This window comes from Myotis daubentonii, chromosome 12, assembly GCF_963259705.1.
Source record: "Myotis daubentonii chromosome 12, mMyoDau2.1, whole genome shotgun sequence".
NCBI lineage: Eukaryota > Metazoa > Chordata > Mammalia > Chiroptera > Vespertilionidae > Myotis > Myotis daubentonii.
This window is the reverse complement of record NC_081851.1, coordinates 54,195,017-54,214,591: the sequence shown is the minus strand read 5'-3', so window position 1 is coordinate 54,214,591 and position 19,575 is coordinate 54,195,017. Positions and strand designations below refer to the sequence as shown.

General features: G+C 41.6%; 1 protein-coding gene across 3 annotated transcripts in view; it reads left to right on the top strand.

The window, feature by feature from the left end:
- Positions 1 to 17,407: 17,407 nt before the first annotated feature.
- FOXN2 (forkhead box N2) overlaps positions 17,408 to 19,575 on the top strand; it is a 62,046-nt gene continuing 59,878 nt past the window's right edge. For 2 of the 3 annotated variants that reach the window (XM_059659893.1, XM_059659895.1), the window contains exon 1: positions 17,408 to 17,547. The gene's annotated coding sequence lies outside the window, so the exon portion shown is untranslated. Of the gene's footprint in view, positions 17,548 to 17,682; positions 17,817 to 19,575 lie in introns of those variants that run through there. The other variant, XM_059659894.1, reaches the window with a different exon arrangement.

Here is a 19,575-nt window from a genome sequence, read left to right as displayed (position 1 = left end):
AGAAGAAATCTGTCCTGAGAGTTTTCAGTATGTTCAGTTAACAAAGCACATTCTATTCTCACTTCTGGGTTGCTGAGAAGTCTGGATTCTCTTGTTCTTATTTCTAGCTATCTTCTTGTCTTCTCCTCCCATGCCCTGAGCAATATACTCTTTTTGCCATATTAATCCCAAAACTTATTGTGTTTACTTCAACAGACTACCAAATATTCAGTTTTATTTTCTTATTAGGTTTTACTGAACCGTCTTACATTTTGACAGCAGCATGGTATAGTAAAAAGAAAACAGGCTTTGGAGACCATAAGACTGGGTTTAAACCTCTGCTATATCACTTTACTGTGTTACATTAGGCAAGTTACTATAACTCCACAATTTGACAGGTGTAGAAATCAGTCCTTTCTCTTATGGTTGCCAAGTTAAGTTTCTACAGCATATTTCTGGCCACAAAAATATCACCAAACTTCTAAATAAAAAGAATTAAGCAGGATAACATAGATTAAGTGTGTTTATTATTGTATCTTGCATAGAGTAGGTGCTTGGTAATGATTAGTGTCATCCCTCTTTTATTCTCCTCCCACTCCCTGAATAACTGTCAGGTACTTTTTCTTAAGTAGAGATGCAATAGAAAGTCACCTGTGTGACCAAAAGACCTCCACCACAGCCCTCAAAAAAATTAATATCTTCTTCTCAGCATTCTAGGAATTTTACCTCTACCAATTAATTATTTTGTACTCCTAATTGACAGGTATTGTAATTGTAGGTCCCTTCTCTACTGCAAGGGAGGTTTTGGCACTTTGTCCTAGGACAGAGAAAAGACAATCTTACCAGTTGAGCTAAGGGACCTAGTGAGTATTTGATGTCTCCTAAAAAGAAAGAAATGTTTCTCTTTGACAAATATATATTATATTGGGAAAGGAAGAAACGTTCCTCTACCCTCAAGGTTCTTTTAGTTGGTCTAATAATCAAATTTAATACCTACATACGTATAGGAACCCCATATACATGAGAGAGTCAGAGACCCCACATGCATGACAAATTTAGAGACAGAAAGGGAACATGGGTATATTTGACATTCTGAGTTAGGGATGAAGTAAATTGCCTTGGGGGCTCCAAAGGATCATTGCAGGATGAGCAGAAGAGCAGATATTTAGTAAATAGAAGTTTTCCCTGCCCTATAGGTAGGTCAAAAGAGGTTATCTCTGATGGTCCCTTTTTATTGGCCCCTAATTCAAATTCTAGGCAGTTAAGGGATGAGCAGAAGTTTCTCTTGAGCCCAAAGCTAAAGTTGCCTCTGGCTCAAAACAATCCACATACCACAGAGGCACATCTTCAGGTGACTCATTCTAAACCCCCACTACACACACACACACACACACACACACACACACACACACACACTGTACGTTTTTACTTAATGTTGTCAATAAGGTCTTGGAAATTATGACTTTAAAAGAAATGATGTGCAACAAAACCAATTTATCACAAGCTAATTGATATAAACAAGAGTTAAGTTCTTACGGCCACAAAAACATCACCAAACTTCTAAATAAAGAGCCCAAACACTTCTAAATTAAACACTAAAATAAATGTGAGCTATACTATAATATATGTTAAAAAGATGAATAAAAACAAGTAAGATAATTATTTTACAACCAACTTATTCCAGTTTAGGGTACAAGGCGGGAACCAGCCCTACATGGGACACTCCTCCATTGTACAATGCACTCATACCTCACCCCAGGCTCACTCATACTGAGATGATTTAGATTTATCTAATGTGTGCATCCATGGGATGTGGGAGGAAACCAGAGTACTGGGAGAACACCCATGCAAACATGGGGAGAATGTGCCAGTTGAGGAACACAGAGAGTGGTTCCTCTGGTAATTGATTTTTTTTTTTAACTCACCAACATTATAACAAAATGATGTTGAATAAAAAGAGTTATTAAAGGACCTGCTATATATATTATATTTATATTATTATCCAATAAAATATCTATCTATCTATCTATCTATCTATCTATCTATCTATCTATCTATCTATCTATCTATTATCTCCTTACACTGGTGTACCTGGGACACACACAGTCTTAGTCTATTTGGGCTGGTTTAACAGAACATTATAAACTGGGTAGTTTAAACAACAGAAGTTTATTTCTCATAGTTTGGAGGCTTGGAATTCCAAGATCAAGACACTGGCAGGATTTGGTGTCTGGTGAGGAATCAGTTCCTGTTTTATAAACCACCATCTTTTTGCTGTGTCCTCACACCGTGAAAAGGGGAAGGCAGTTCTCTGGGATCTTTATAATCTGAACTCTCACAACCTAATCACCTCCCAAAGTCCCCATCTCCAAAATACTATCACATTGGGGATTAGGTTTCAGCACATGAATTTGGGGGAGCCACAAATACTCAATCTATAGCTCATATGAATGCAATGGCGTCATTATACCAGAGATATCCTGCCTCTCTCTACAGTGAATGTGGTTTTTTTCACTACAGGCCTTGTTATTACTTAAAATATCTAATTACATTTTAATAATAAAAATCTTGATACCAGGAAGACTGTCACCAACATGGTCCAGTTAATTTCCTTCCTATGTGTACCCACATCAAGGTAGATTGCACCGTAAATGGTTAATAAAGAGTTAGTTCATTTTGAACTAGTTACCTGAAAAAACTATTGGAAAGCCACAGCCACACTTTTACTTATATAAGTAGAGCCATCCTAAATCACTGCAGGACCTAGGTAATTTGAGTCTAAGAAAAAAATAATCGTTCATTACACAGTGTGAGAAATATTTTAGGGTTGATTTTGTTTCAGTGGCAATGTGAGTTGAGCATTTATGAGAGCTGTGCAAATTACACCACAGAAGGGGCTAAACTCACATGAATTGTTTAAGAGCAATTAATTCACGTCCAAACTTCTTATATCAACATCACCTATTTTCCCTAGACAATTTGTTTTAAAAATCAACCAAAAACTGTGATATTCCACCAACAAGACTACAAGGGTGAAAGAACAACCCGTTAGTCAAATGCAAATTGTAATCATATTAGTATGCTAATGAGGTAAGTGACAAACTGTGGGTCAAATTTCCTCTTGTTGGGCTTAAACAGCACTTGAAAAGGTTTATTCCCCAATGTTTGGGAAAGCTAGGATAAATTTGGAAAAACAATTATGGTTTATTACATGAACATTATCTGTTCAGCAATATGAAAAATTAATAGATGAGCTAAACTAAAATGAGATGTAATTTATCCTAATGCTTTAGAAGTTATTTAAAAAAAAACATGGCTTAAAGAAAACATTTAATTATTCTAAATTTGGAGTGAAGCCTTTTCAAAAATTATTATTTTACAATTTTAAAAATTTAGGTCTGTTTTGTCTGGTTGAAGAAAATGTAAGAAGTTGCTCCTTACATTTGGGAGGAAAACAGTTGGGAGAAAAGGTTGAAAGGAGATATGTTTTCACAAGAACGAATATTTAGTGATGTCAATGTCTCTTTACTTAAGAAGCCTTTCCTGATTGAACTTATTCCCATTAGCTAATTTTACCCTTTCACAAAGCACCTATGCACTTTTATAGAATTTTTAATATTCACTCGCTTTCATATGCTTATGTCATTTTATAAGTTCCTTAAAATCCAAAGCACGTCTGATTGTATTTTGCAGCATCCATCTCAGTTCCTTGCCTTCTGGCCAGGTTTGGGGAAAGCCAGCTGAAGACCCAAGAAGACCAACGGGTGTGGTGAAGAGAGCCCCCAAATGGGGTCACATGATCACCACCCCCTTTCTGTGTGACCATGTCCACCTCTACCTTCTTTGCCACTTCCACAAGCTATGTAACCATGAGCAAGTTGCTGAATTTCCTTAGACCTCAACTTAGACCAGTGGTTCTCAACCTGCCTAATGCCGCGACCCTTTGATACAGTTCCTCATGTTGTGGTGACCCCCAACCATAAAATTATTTTCGTTGCTACTTCATAACTGTAATTTTGCTACTGTTATGAATCATAATGTAAATATCTGATATGCAGAATGTATTGTCATTGTTACAAATCCAACATAATTAAAGCATAGTGATTAATCACAAAAACAATATGTAGTTATATATGTGTTTTCTGATGGTCTTAGGCAACCCCTGTGAAAGGGTCGTTCGACCCCCAAAGGGGTCGCGACCCACAGGTTGAGAACTGCTGACTTAGACCATTGTAAAAGGGCGATAATAAAGTTTTAGTGCAAGGCAGTGGTCTCAACCTTAGCTGCACAATGGAATCACCTAGAGAACTTTAAACATATTGATGACTATGTTCCACCACTCAGAGCTTCTAAATTCATCAGTGGGGCTGTTGCCAGGGTATAGGGAGTTTTTAAACTCCTTAGGTCCGTGGTCGGCAAACTGTGGCTCACGAGCCACATGTGGCTCTTTGGCCCCTTGAGTGTGGCTCTTCCTAAGCCTTAGGAGTACCCTAATTAAGTTAATAACAATGTACCTACCTATATAGTTTAAGTTTAAAAAATTTGGCTCTCCAAAGAAATTTCAATCATTGTACTATTGATATTTGGCTCTGTTGACTAATGAGTTTGCCGACCACCGCCCTAGGTGATTGTAATGTATAGATGAGGTCAAGAACCAGCGCTCTAAGAGTCTTACAAAAATGAAATAAAACAAAGAAAAACAGTACCTGACAAGTAGTAAGGCAAAAGTCATTTGTTTCCTTTTTTTCTCTCCAATTGGTTTTCCTATTTGTGTTGGTGGTTGCTGGATCCTGGCTGGAAGCTAAGGGATAGAGGGAGAATTTTGTTCAATGATTGGTTTTATTTTTTTTTTAACTTTTTATTTTGAAACTAGAGGCCCGATGCAAGAAATTCATGCAAGAATAGGCCTTCCTTCCCCCAGCTGCTGGCACCAGCTTCCCTCTGGCACCCGGGGCCCAGGCTTCCTTCTAACCCCGGCTTCATCGGAAGGTCGGAAGGTCATCTGGTCTAATTAGCATATTATGCTTTTATTATTATAGGTCATTTTAAACTTACAAAAAAGTTGTGAGAATAATACAAAGAATTCCTATACACCCTTCATCCAGATTTATCAATCATTAACAATTAACTACATTTGCTCTATCACTCCTCCATATTCTCTATACACATATAATTTTTTTCTGAATTAGTTGATAGTTGCAGAAAACGTGTAACCAATCCATGTTTCTCTCCCCCTCTCTCCCTTACTCTCTCTCTAAAAATCAATAAAACATATCCTCGGGTGAGGATTAAAAAGAAAAAGAAAAAAAAGACAGATTGAAGCCATCGATCATAGTTACTAAAAATGCCTGACTCTAAAAGCAATACTACTGTGGAAAACAAAGTTGCATTTGCTATAATATAATTTGGAATCCCTTTAATACTCACTGTCTTCCCTAAACATTTACCTCATTTATCAAAAACCATTCACAACTGTAGTATTTAATTTAGAATAAACTGCATATACTAGATAGCCTATTGCTATAAATATAATTTGTTTTACTCTTTTAGCAGTAGCAGTGAAGAAGAAAACAGTCTTCTCTAACTTCATATGGGTAATCCTTTTAAGCAATTTCTAAATTGTTGTAGGTTGACCTTTTAGTCATGGTTCCTTTAAAAATAATATTAATAGTAACATTTATTGAGGACTTATTTACCAGGCTATGTGCTAAATTGTTTCACATATATTTGCTTCACAGCACCCCTCTGAGGCTGAAGTTATTATCTTTATTTTTGACATGAAGAGGTTAAGAAAATATTGAAATATTTTGCCTGGGCTGGTAAGCAATGGAGCCAGGATTCAAATTTGAGTCTCTCTAGGTCTAGAGGTTTTAAAAACTGCACAGATGGTCTCTCTACTTGATTGCTAAGTCAGGAAGGACCAGTGAAGGATATGGAACTTCAGCACCTTCTTGTCTTGTGAGGAAGGAGGATAATTTCCTCTACCCTTCTAGGTTCTTCCAGCTGGTCTAATCACCAAATGAGACAACTTTACAAGAGAAAATAACCAAATTTAATTACATACCTACATATGGGAACCCCATATACATGAGAGAGTCAGAGATCCCATATATGTGAGAGGTTCAAAGACAGAAAGTTAAAATGAGGTATATATGGCATTCTGAGCTAAGAATGAGGTAAGACACCATAGGGCTTTTGAGCAAGGAAAGATCATTCACAGAATGATAAGAACAGATGTTCAGTAATTACAAGTTTGTCCTACCACATAGATATGACATAAAAAAGTTATTTCTGGTGATAAATCTTGTTATGGGTTAGGTCCCAAACTTAAAAGAGAGGTGAAGTTTCTTGTAAGCCCACAGGGTTACAACTGCCTTCAGCTCAAAATAATTCACATACCAAAGTGGCACACTTTGAGGAGGTCTGCTCTGAAACCCTTTAGTCTCTAAGAATTATTTAAGCTTTAGATTTGCCTGTCTTAGTCCATTCAGACTGCTATAACAAAATACCATAGACTGTGCGGCTTATAAACAACAAATATGTATTTCTCACTGTTCTGGAGACTGGAAAGTCCCACCATTCAGTGTCTGATGAGTTCCCAATTCCTAGTTCGAAGATTGCCATCTTCTTGCTAAAAGCTCACATGGTAGAAGTGGCAGGGGAGCTCAATGGCATCTCTTTATCAAGGCACTAATACCACTCCATAGGGCTCCTAATACCATCACATTGGGCATTAATGTTGGGGTCCAGCCCCAGCAGGTCCAGGGGTTCCCAAAGGTGTGGACGGAGTCGGCGAAGAAGGAAGGACACAGAGACAGAGTTCAGTTGATCAGCATAGCAAGGTTCTTTTTTCTATTGTCCTGTTACATCTATATTTATACCATTTGATCCTATAAGCATGCCTCTATAATCACATCATGGTATGTTTTGGGTAAGGTTCTATAGTTCCTTGTTTCTTATCTGACCTTTGCCAAAAATCCTGTCTCTATCTAGTCCTGTTGATTTTAATCTTGTCTAGGTTAATCTCTGTGTTTCCATTACAAGGGCTATTCCAAGGTCACTGCTCTACTGATAGGCTACAAGGAAGTGACTGAAGGAGATTATCCTACCCAGTAAAGGTTATGTCCTCCCAGCCTCACTGCTTGCCTTCCCTGGGACTGCCGTGTCGGTGGGTCTCCAGGGGTATAGGCCTTTGTGCTTTCCCTGGTGGGCAGACCCCTGGGGATGTGGGCCCAACAAGTCCCAAATTTATTGCCAACAGTCTTAGTCCAAGTTCTTCATAAGTAGTACATGGTATTTCTGTAACACTAGGGGGATTTACTGATTTATTCTCTTCCTTAGTCCTGTTAATCCCTAACCTGGGGAAACAACCTTTCTCGGGGAGGTGGTCCTGTTTAAAACACATAGCGCTAAGAGGGGGAGCAAACATATGCCATATATGCCAGGTCCCTTGAAACATAAGCTGTGCAGATGTTTCTTCCCTGCAGCAACTGTGTCAAGCAGCAAGGGTGGACTGGCTTCCGGCAAATTCCCCCATTTTAATTTTTTAAATGACAGTGTGTGTAAATCAGCAGCCATCTCTCGGATTGAGTTAAGACTCGGAAGAAGACTTGTTTGTGATTTTGCTAACAGGTCAGTCCGAGGCTTAACTCTATATCGGCTCCCCACACATTAAGTTTCAACATTTGAATTTTGGGGAGAAACAAACTGTCTATAGCAGCTCCTTTTGATATATATATAATTTTAAAATGTATTTGAATGGAGTTTCATTGGCCACATTCTGCGCCCTAGTTTCCCCATCTTTAATCTCAGACAAGGGACCGAGAACATTGATTTCTAAGTTTTTAAAAATTCCAACTCTCTAAAGGCAGAATATATCCCATCACTAACAGGGATTCATTGTAGTAGAAGTTCTCAATGAGGTAGAAGTGGAAGAGACCTGGGAGTTTGACAAAGGCTGGCCCTGAAGATTCTGGTATTACTTCTGCTCATTCTGCCAGGTTATTGGTTTTCAAACTATGTTCCTTGAGGAATAGAGGATGCAAATGCCTAGGTTTTCCAAGCCCTTCCCTGCCTTTTAGAATCTGCACATCTTCAACCAGAGCAGGTCCACTTTGATCTATTTAATAGAGTTGGGCTCCAAACAAAATAACCCACAACTATTCTACGTTGAAGACTCTAAAAGCTACTATTCTAATTCAGTGCTTCAATTTCTCATACTTTAATGTGTATATGAATCACCTGTGGGATCTTTAAAAATGCAGATTCTTATGCAGTGGGTCTGGGGTTGGGCCTGGGATTCTGCATTTCTGATGCCAATGCTGCTGAGTATGCTCAGACAACATTTTGAATAGCAAGGACTAGAATGATCTCTAAGGTTTTTAAAACTCAAATCATTTTTCTACTCAACCAAAGACTAGTTATGAAAGATTTTCTCCACAATAATCTTAAGTTTACCAAATGTAAATTCTAGATTTCATCTCCTCCTATTCCCCCAAGTCTCAGTCTATCTGCCTCAGTCTTTTCTATCTAAATGTCTCATTCTCTCAGGTCCTCTTTTCTCTCTTGCTCTCTCTTTTGAAAGTTAAATGACATTTAACCTTCTGGACATACATTTAAAAATCTTTTTGTAAAGTGAACATTGTGCCTCAGTCAGTTCATTTCACCAAGAACTAACTGCGCAGGGTCTGGGAAATTTGCCACAAGTGAGATATTTAAAGGTAGTTAGGATGACACACTCTCCTAAATTTAGTATCTTAATGAATTTCTCCAGATTAAGAAGTAACTGTCTCACACTCTTTCACCTTGTGTTCAAAATTTAGTGCATATTTGAGAGTTTGATTATATTTCCTATGTTAGAGCCTTCAGTTTCTTTCTCAAAATACTTCCTCAGTTGCCCTTTTCTCCATATTATCCTTTTTCTGCAAAAAAAAACAACAACTCTCGAGTTTTAATTACAGGGGCTTAAGCATCTAAACAGCACTACATCCCCACATCTAACTGTCTAATGCAAGGGTCAACTAACATTTTCTATGAAGATCTAGATAGTAAATATTTTCAGCTTTGCAGTTCATATGTTCTCTGTCACAGCTATTCAATTCTGTCCTTTAATGCCAAAGCAACCATAGACAATATGAAACTTTACTTACAAAAGTGTAAGGCAGGCCAGATTGCCCCCTCCTAACCCCCTGGCCATAGTTTGCTGACCCTTGATTTACATGCATGTTGAAACTGTACCAGTCAGATTACAGCTTCTGGGAATATGGAATTGAGATCCTGAGATGGAGTTAAGTAATAACTGTAGGTTGCTAAGCTGGAAAGTTGGGCAAACTGGGTGGTGTGGCCAGAGGTGGAGCTGGGGCCACTATTTGGGACAGCAATAGTAGCCTACATGCAAGCAGGTAAGTGAGCAGAAAAGCCAGTCTGCTGAGGAAATGAAGCAGCCACACAAAGAAAAGCTAAAACTAGAAATCGGCCAATGAGAAAGAGAAAGGGGAAACAAGACTTCTTGTAATGTTAGCTGTGCTTCCCACAGTTGTGTCTCACATAATCCCTGCCTATTTTTATATTTGTTACTCCTTTATTTTAGCCAACTGGCATGAGTTTCTGTTTCTTGCAACCAGATAACTCTTAACTCCAGCAACCTTTTATACATCTGACATTCCAAATGACCGCAGTTCTCTGATGAACAGTCAAGCTCTCACAGAACTAGGCCTTGCTAGGTGCAGTTTCACTTTCCACCCACACATAGCCACTATTCCACATTCTTCAAACTTTGCTCAGGCATCATCTCCTGAGCTAGAACTTGGTTCTCATTGCTCCTTATGCAAAGCTCTACCACTGTACTTATAAAACCACATTGCGTTTTCTGATTTATCAGCAGTTTTAACTATAGTTTTCATCTTTACTAAGTTCAGGGCCTGGCAAATAGTAGGAATTTAATATTTTTATTTAATGAATAAGGTAAAACTAAAAACTATATCTGTTTTAACACTATATCTGTAAAATACAGATAGCCTCTCACCAGCCTGAAGGCTCAGAATCCTCAGATGTCCCTTCCAATTTCATGAGCCAAAACAGAAATAATATAATCTGATAAATTTGTTCATATATATAAGGGACTATAGGAATGTACTCAATATGCCTTTACACTTAATTTTGCTCGCAGTGTTGTTCAAACCTATATTCTTACTGAATTTTCTGCGTATTTTTTCTAGTAATAATATATTAACATTTCCTGCTGAAATCATCAATTTTGTATTCCTCCTTGTAGTGGTGTAACTTTGTTTTATGTAATATCTTATTAGGGTAATAAAACTTGGAATTTTTTAATCTTCCTGGCAAATTAAATCTTTATTATTATGAAGAGTCTCTCTTTATTTCTGGTAGTGCTTTATTGTCTTAGAGTTTACTTAATCCAATATTAACATAGCTATTCCAGCTTTCCTTAGAAAATATCACATGGTTTAGTTTTTTTTTTCTATCCTTTTCTGCATTAGTATGTTCTAGACATATCCCTTATAAACAGCATGTAGCTGAATTGTGATTTTTTTTTGTCTTGTGTCATAAATTGATTGGTAGTTCCAGGTTTATCAGATCTTTTAACATTTACACCCTTATATAGTTCCCTCCCTTTGACTCTGGAAAGGACATGTATTTTGCTTTATCCAACAGATGTGGGAAAAGTAACAATATGCTAACTCCAAGTCCTTTTGAAAACCCTGAGGTTGTGTATAAGAAGTCTGCCTATCTGCCTGGAGAGGCTATGTGAAGAAGAGAAAGTCATGGAACTACTTGAACAAAAACCAAAGGACCCGATTAACAATGAGAATAAAGGACCCACACATATGATTTCAGTCAGGTTGGTCCAGCTAACCCCCACCATTGAAGCCATCCTACCTGAGGTGCCCAACATGAAAGTAAAGAGGTTATCTAGGACATTTCACCCAGCAGCCATCACCCAGAGATGAGATGAGCCGTCCCTCTGGTTTCCTATCCAAATTCCTGACCCACAAAATTATGAAATATAGTAAAATGCAACCAAAGTACGTGCCCTTGACCGGAATCGAACCCGGGACCTTTGGGTCCTCAGTTGGACGCTCTATCCACTGAGCAAAACCAGCTAGGGCAAGATTGATTACTTTTTATTACTCTGTTCCTCTTCTCCCTGTTTTAGATGGAAAGTTGCATAGTGTGATGATTAATTTTGTGTCAATTTGGCATTGCCACAGTGCCCAGATATTTGTTCAAACATTATTCTAGATGTTTCTGTGAGTGTATTTTGAATATGATCAACATTTAAATCAATGTACTTTGTGTAAAGCAGATTATCCTCCATAATATGAGCAGGCCTCATCCAATTAGTTGAAGGCCTTAATAGAACAAACACTGACCACTTCTAAGCAAGAAGGAATTCTGCCAGAAAACTGCCTTTGGACTCAAACTGCAACTCTTCCCTCAGTCGCCAGCCTGCCAGCCTACCCTGAAGATTTTGGATTTACTAAGCCTCCACAATCACTTAAAATAAGTCTCTCTCTTTATCTATACACACACACATATGCATTGTGTTGGTTCTGTTTCTCTGGTGACCCTTGACTAATCTTTTACAATTGTCTTAGTGATTCTTCTAGAGATTACAAGATGGATTCTTGACTTATCAGAGTCTACTATTAATTGTAACTTCTTCCAACCTGTAAGACAATGTATGGATTTTAGAACACTTGATTTCATTTACCCTCTCCTGAGTTTTATGCCAGTGCTGTGTATTTTTAAATATAGAAGACATTACTATTATCTTATATAGACAATATCAATATTCATTTATTTACCCACATATTTATTGTTTTAATTGATCTTTATTTCCTCATGTATATCTAACCTTACAACAGGGATAATTTTCCTTCTGCCTAAAGAATGCCACTATGGCCCTGGCCAGTATGACTTAGTTGATTGGACATCATCCCATGCACCAAGGGTTTGCTGGTTCAATTCCTAGTCAGGGCACATGCCCTACTTTCAGATTCCATCCCCAGTGAAGGCCATGCTGGAGGCAGCCAATTGGTGTTATTCTCTCATCGATGTTTCTATCTCTCTCTCCTTCAATTCTCTCTCTCTAAAAGATCAATAAAAAGTATGTTTTTATTGATCTTTTAGGAAATCTGTCACACTTAGTTACCTCGAAATTAAGTGTGACAGATTTCCTAAGAGACCTGAACCTCGCCCACAGAGATTATTTAAATGGGCCCAGCCTCTCTGAGGCGAATCAATGAGTAGAAAAGACCAGTACAGAGCATTTAGTAGATGAGGATTTATTGTTTCTAAAATTTCATGTGTTTATTTCTTTAAGTTTCTAGTGCTCTGCCTCAATTTTTAAACTTGTGTTTTACTTATGTATAGATAGGAAGCATTTGTCATTTTTAAATCTGTGATAATTTCACTATCCAAATCCCTTTGGGGTTTGTTTTTATTCTTTATTGTTCCTGTTATGTTTTTCTTGTTTCCTTGGGTAACTGGTTATATTTTACTGTGTACTAGACATTGTATTTGTAAAATTTTTTATAGAAATGACATTACTTTCCTCCACATAGAATTTTAGTTTGCTTCCACCAAGTACTTGAGCAAGGCCTAAACTCAAAGGAATTATCTGAATCCAATCTTGGAATTGAGATGATTTAAAATAGATTTAACCCCTTCACTTCTAGGATATAGCCATTTGAATTACCAATCCAAAGCAATGGGTCTTCAACAGAGTCCCCAGCCCCTTAGCATACCCCGAACTCTAATTGCCACCCCCCATCTCTCAGCAACCCTCTATGGAATGAATAAATGGACCTCCCTAGGTTTCCTTTGCTCCTCAGATGATGGTTTGGTAATTCCTATTTTGTAAGCTCTCTGATGCCTTTGAGATGATATTTTGTTGAGTTTTTCTAGTGTCCTCAGTAGGAGGATTGGTCCATATTACTGCCAATACCAGGACTTATAGAAATGTAGGTATTATTAAATGCTAGAGGCCCGGTGCACTAAATTCATGTGTGTGGGGGGGTGTCCTTCAGCCTGGCCTGCACCCTCTCCAATCCAGGACCCCACAGGGGTCCTAACCGCTCACCTGCCCTGATTACCCTAACCACTCTTCCTGCCTGCCTGATTGCCCCTAACCGCATCTGCCTGCCTGCCTGCCTGATCACACCCCTAACTGCTTGCTCCCCCGCGCCAGCCTGATCTTGCCCCTAACCGCTCTCCCCTACTAGCCTGATCGCACCTAACTGCCTCTGCCTCGGCCCCTGCCACCATGGCTTTGTCCCTAAGGAAGTCAGACATCTGGAAGACATCCGGTCGATCTGGTCTAATTAGCATATTACCCTTTTATTTTAAAAGTACAATGAAAATAATCCTTAAAGAAGAAAAATTAGACTTTTTCACAATTATACTTTTTTAGCCCGGATGGCAGATTAGTACTTAGGAATGTTTTTGGTAGCCTTGGTACCATGTAATTTGAGGAAGGTTACTTCTTTCACTAACAAGAATTCTTTTACTGATAAGAATACAAGAATTGAACATCACCCCTATTCCAAAAGCTATTCTAAGAATTTAGATTACAAAGATGAGAAAGACATGGTCACTGACCTCAAGGGGCTAAAAGTCTCGATACCTTATTGGTAAACTGGTTATTTTTAGAATCATCAACTCATGATCAAAAAGTCTTTTGTTAAATACATTTTGTACAATTATAAACACATTTAAATTCTAAACATGTATATTTGAGTTTCTTTCACTTTCTATCCTAAACATGAGGGCATTTTAAACAATATATTTTCTAATTCATTTGTCTTTGAATAAAGTTTATTAAATACTTGTGGTTTCTGACTCTGAATGTAGTTCTGAGGCTCTTCAGGACAACGTAATGAAAAACAAATGCAGAGGCCCTAACCGGTTTGGCTCAGTGGATAGAGCAGCAGCCTGTGGACTCAAGGGTCCCAGGTTCGATTCTGGTCAAGGGCATGTACCTTGGTTGCGGGCACATCCCCAGTAGGGAGTGTACAGGAAGCAGCTGATCGATGTTTCTCTCTCATCGATGTTTCTAACCTTCTATCCCTCTCCCTTCCTCTCTGTAAAAAATCAATAATAAATAAAATATATATATATATATATATAGAGAGAGAGAGAGAGAGACAGAGAGACAGAGAGACAGAGAGAGAGACAGAGAGAGATTTAGAAAAACAAATGCAGAGAGAGGGGGAAGATGGCAGCATCGGTAAATGCCTTTACTTGCCAACTCCCATAACCACATCAAAATTACAGTTAAAATACAGAACAAACATCATCCAGAACTGCTGGAAAGCTGGCTGAATGGAAGTCCTACAACTAGAGAAGTAAGAAGAAAGCACACTGAGACTGGTAGGAGACGCGGAGTGTGGAATGGGCTGATCCTGCACCCATGTGTGCCTCTTTTTTAATCGGGAGGAAGATTGTCTCTGTGGAGGCTGCCTGGAGGAGCAAGGGGTCCCAGCCCCACACCAGAGCCCCAGCCCAGGATCCCAGAGCTGGAAAAAGAAGTCCCTATAGGCAGTAAGAAATATGGGCTGTAAAAACTGGCGTGGATTGGGGCTCAGTGACACAGAGGCTAGAGGAGACCCAGCTGTTCCTCTTAAAAGCCCGGCACTACAAACTGAACTTACAAGGTCCTGCTTCCTCTGAGCTCCAACACCAGGGAGAGGCTCTGGGGAGCACAGACACATACCAGGAGGAGATGGATTATCTGGCATTAGGGCAGTATTCTTCCAGATGGAGGTGCTCGCAGGGATCATTGTTCCTATGTTGGGACCTCCCCAGTTGCAGGGCTGACTGGCAGCCATTTCTATTTGCTCCATCCTGGTGATTCCCTAAGACCCCGCCTCACCCAATTTACAACCCCATCCAAGCTGTGTGAAGCAGCATTTGCAAATAAATAGCCTTTCCTTGCTCAAGGTAAAATCTCTCAAACAAGATGCAGCTGGGTCAGGGAGCCCCAAACAAATCAATGATTTGAACTATGAGGAAGCAAAAAATGCCCAACCAGAAAAGCAAAAAGAAAAAAGAATCCAAAAATATGAAGATAGTGTAAGGATCCTCTGGGACAACTTCAAGTGTACCAACATTCGCATTATGGGGGTGCCAGAAGAAGAGAGAGAGCAAGATATTGAAAACCTATTTGAAGAAATAATGACAGAAAACTCCCCCCACCTGCTGAAAGAAATAGACTTACAAGTCCAGGAGGCGCAGAGAACCCCAAACAAAAGGAATCCAAAGAGGACCACACCAAGACACATCATAATTAAAATGCCAAGGGCAAAAGACAAAGAGAGAATCTTAAAAGCAGCAAGAGAAAAGCAGTTAGTACCTACAAGGGAATACCCATACGACTGTCAGCTGATTTCTCAACAGAAACTATGCAGGCCAGAAGGGAGTGGCAAGAAATATTCAAAGTGATGAATAGCAAGAACCTACAACCAAGATTACTTTATCCAGCAAAGCTATCATTCAGAATTGAAGGTCAGAGAAAGAGCTTCACAGACAACAAAAAGCTAAAGGAGTTCATCACCACCAAACCAGGATTATATGAAATGTTGAAAAGTATCCTTTAAGAAGAGGAAGAAGAAGAAAAAGGTAAAGATACAAATTATGAACAACAAATATGCATCTATCAACAAGTGAATCTAAAAATAGACGAATAAGAAATCTAATAAATGGAATAAACTGGTGAATAAAATAGAATCAGAGGCATGGACATGGAACAGACTGATAATTATCAGAGGGAAGGGGGGTGGGGGGCAGCAAGAGGTTAAACAAAGATCTTATGTACATATATGCATTACCTATGGACACAGACAATAGGGCAACGAAGGCCTGGGGCTGGGGGGAAACTGGGTGGAGGGGGGCAATAGGGGGGAAAAAAGAGGGACATCTGTAATAACCTCAACAATAAAGATTAAAAAGAAAAACAAATGCAATTAGCAGATGACTTTGGACAAATCATATAAATGCAGTGTTTTCATCTGTGGAATGAGACGGATCAAACTTCCATTTTTGTTTTTATATATCCTGATGCCTATTAATTCTTTTTCATCACTGTCACCCCCTCAGCTGGACTTGTTTTATTGTTAGTTGGCAGCTTGTTCCATACTCAGCTCACTTACACTCAGAGCCTGGCACACAGTGACTATCCAGTTAACATGGGTTGTTCAGGAAGGAAGGAAACTTCCATTAGCACCTACTATGCATCAGGCACTGCGCAGGTCTCTCTCATATACCTGTTCTTTTAACCCTCTCAACGCATTTGTGAGGAGGTAGGAATCACTACTGTAGTTTTGGGGGACGTGGATATAGATATTCAGAGATTTCACTATCAGCATCATCATTTTAGTAAAATAGGGCCTTAGTTCTGCCACTTACTTTATATCTGACAGGTTATTTTTCTAACCCTCAGTCTCCTCCTCTGGAAATTTGTAAGAGTTAGGATGGGGTTGGCAGATTTAGCAAACAAAAGAAATTAGAAAGAATAGCCCAAGTGGAACATTTTATATTTAAAAAATTATGCTACCCGTACCCGAAGTTCAGATGTAACTGGGCACTCCTGTATCTTATCTGGCAACGCTAGGTTCGCGTTATGGTGATGACCATGCACGTAAAGACAGCCCTGTCCCTAGCACTTTGTGTGCACTCTGCAAATGCTATGCTCATTACATTTTGGTTCTGATTCCAAAGTCATTTTTTTTCCCCCACCACAAATACCTTGAGTTCAGTTTCCACATCACATTTCAGTCAGCGCGGGTACTAATGCCCTAAGTTTATATTCATGCTTTATCGTCCCTACAGCGCTTTCAAAAAGCCTGGCCGAGGGAGGAAGGCTCTCGGGGGAAAGCACAGAGGCTCGGGCTGTTGGGGGCTGTCCCTGCAGGGCCAACACCGGCTTCGCGGTCCCGGTACGACCGGCCGGGACAGCCACCCTCGCCCCGCCCCGCGCCTCCTCGGCCAGTCAGCGGCCGCGCCGCGCCCCGCCGCACTCCTATAGGTCCTTCCCGGGACGCGAGGCCTTTCCATTTTCCCGCCTTCCCCAGCTTCTCCTCAGCCCGAAACCCGCACTGGCCCACCACGTCTCCGCCCTACCTTCCGTGCGAGCCCCGCCCTTCCGGACACCGCAGCCTCCTCCTTCCCCTACCCGCCCTCCCAGGCCGCCTCCGGGTCCGAGCCCGGCCCTTCAGCTGAGGTGGGAGGGGACGGGAAGGGGCGGGCCGAGCGCTCCTCCCGAGAGGCTGCGGGAGGCGGGAACCCAGGGAGGGAGGGGCGGGGCTAATCTCCTTGGCGCCACGTTGCCATGGCAGCGGGGGGGAGGGCGGGGGGAGAGGGAGGAAGCCAGCGGGAGGGGGGGATGTGGTACTGCCGCGGCCGGCACCGCAGCTGCTGCTGCCTGCTCGTGGCCGCGTCTTCCCGGAGGCGGCTGCTGGAAACTGCCGGGAGCAGCTGCGGTGCTCTGCCATATTGTGTCTTCCCCTTCCCGTCCCTTGCCTCCCCGCCGCGGCGGCCGAGCTGACGGTGAGTCCCAGGTGGAACGGCGCCCTCTCCGTCCGGCGCCGCCCGGGGTCGCGGCGCAGCTCCCGGGCACCAGCAGCGCGTGCGGCCAGCGCCGGGCGTGGGGCCCGGAGGCGGCTGTCCCGTGACGCGCCCGGACATTTTCGTCCTGGGGATTTGGCTCCGGCTCGGGGATCTCCCCAGAGCGCCGCTTGGGTGGTGCGTGGGCTCCCCGGGGGCGTCGAACTGATGGGAGTGCGGCCCCGGGAGGAGTTCGGAGTTTTCCCTGAAAGGTATTGGCCGCCCGGGAGCGGGTGGCGCGCGGAGGAAACTGTGGCGAAGGGTGCCGTCTCTCGGGAAAGGCTGGAGGTGACCCCGAGGACGCTTGGGGTTCGACTGGGGAGAATCCACTGTGCGAGGAAGTGGCTGCCCCGAGCCCCCCAGGAGTCTTTGCAACGCCCCTTCCCCTGGCTCGTCTTGGAGCCAGACGTGCGGGGCGCGGAGTCCTCGCCCGGCCCCGGGCGGACTCCGGCTGAGCCCGGCCAAGTAGCGTCCGGGAAGGCGCCGCCAGGAGTGAACTTCGGGCGGTTGGGTGCCGGGGCATTGGGGTGGCCGGGTTCGGGTCCCGGATGTGGGGGTGGCCGACCCCGGCACCCTCTGGCTCCTCCTCCAGCGGACGCCCTGGGGGCCTCCGAGGGTGGCTGTCGAGGTGGGATGGGAGTTAGTGTTTCGGCGCTACAAAATGGACACTTCCTGTTCGCCTGCGCTCTTGGGGCCGCGGTTACCTCTGCCCTCGGTCCTCCCTCCTGGGTGTGAGCTGGGAGGGCGTGCGTGCGGCTCTTACGCCTCCAGTTGGCCCCACGGCCGCCGCCGCAGCGAGTCTGGAACCGGGGCGGGCGGGGGGAGTCCGGGGAAAGCGGCCCACGAGCCTGTGCTTCATCTTCCTCAACTCCACCCCTTTCACCCTTTTTCGGGATGCTTTTTCCCACCGCAGCTCAAGGGAGTTGGGGTACCCAGTTCGTTGGGGGCACACTCTCGGCATCTCCTTTGACCCTGTTTCGACTTCAAGTCTCTTTGTAGCGGCCTCTGCACTTAGTTTTCTCCTTACAGGAAAAAAAGTCTTTACATGCAAAGAAATGACACATACTTGCTTCTACCCGAACTCCAAGGCGGGGGGAGGAGTGCGATTATTTATTTCTGGTTAGTTTACGCTGTTTCTCCCGTCCTCCTAATTGTGACAGCCACGTGGCCGGCGGAGTGTAAGAGATTGTCCTAGTGCCACTAGGGTGCCACTTCGCCGGTAGCCGGGGGCTTTGTAACCGGGCCGTAGCTTTCCATCCACATTTATTTTGGTGTTTTCTGAGATGGGGAAGTGGAAAAAGCTGAACTGTACATGTCCAAATCGAAAGACTTATCTGTTTCCTTGCAGTCCTTGTAAGGTATATATTGACATTTTTGCCGTCCTTTGCCGTTCTGATGATTCATTTTTAAAATCTTAGCAGCATGAAGTACCCATTAAAGAGTAGTGGGGAATAAAATGGTACATTATGGATGGGGTTTCCTACCTCGGGAGTTGGGGCGATGTTTGAATGTTAAAGCCATTAATGAGAGGTTCTGGTGTAATCATCAATAATCACATTCTGGAGGATTTCTTTTTGGTCGCTTTATAAAATCTTAAAGTTTTTTCTTTTTACAAAGAAGTCGTGACCTGAAAAGATTGTTACCGTTGAAAGTACTTGTTTAGGGCTGAAATAAACGCTCGTTTGGTTTATGTGTGCACACTTTCTTAAGTTTTTTTTTTTTTTTTTTTGGAAAGGTATTAATATGAATGCTAACATGAACAGATTTTAAGGGAATGAAAATTAATTTTTAGACTATATAAAAATTAAATGTCAAAAGATTGAAAACTTTAAAATCTAAACTTTTGGAGCATTTGGAAACTTTTAGAATTTAAATACAATCCCTGGTTACTAACTAATGCATCGTTTCATTTTGTGAATACTTTGTGTATTTGAATTATTTCCATAACATATGTTTTTATTTAACCAGTTT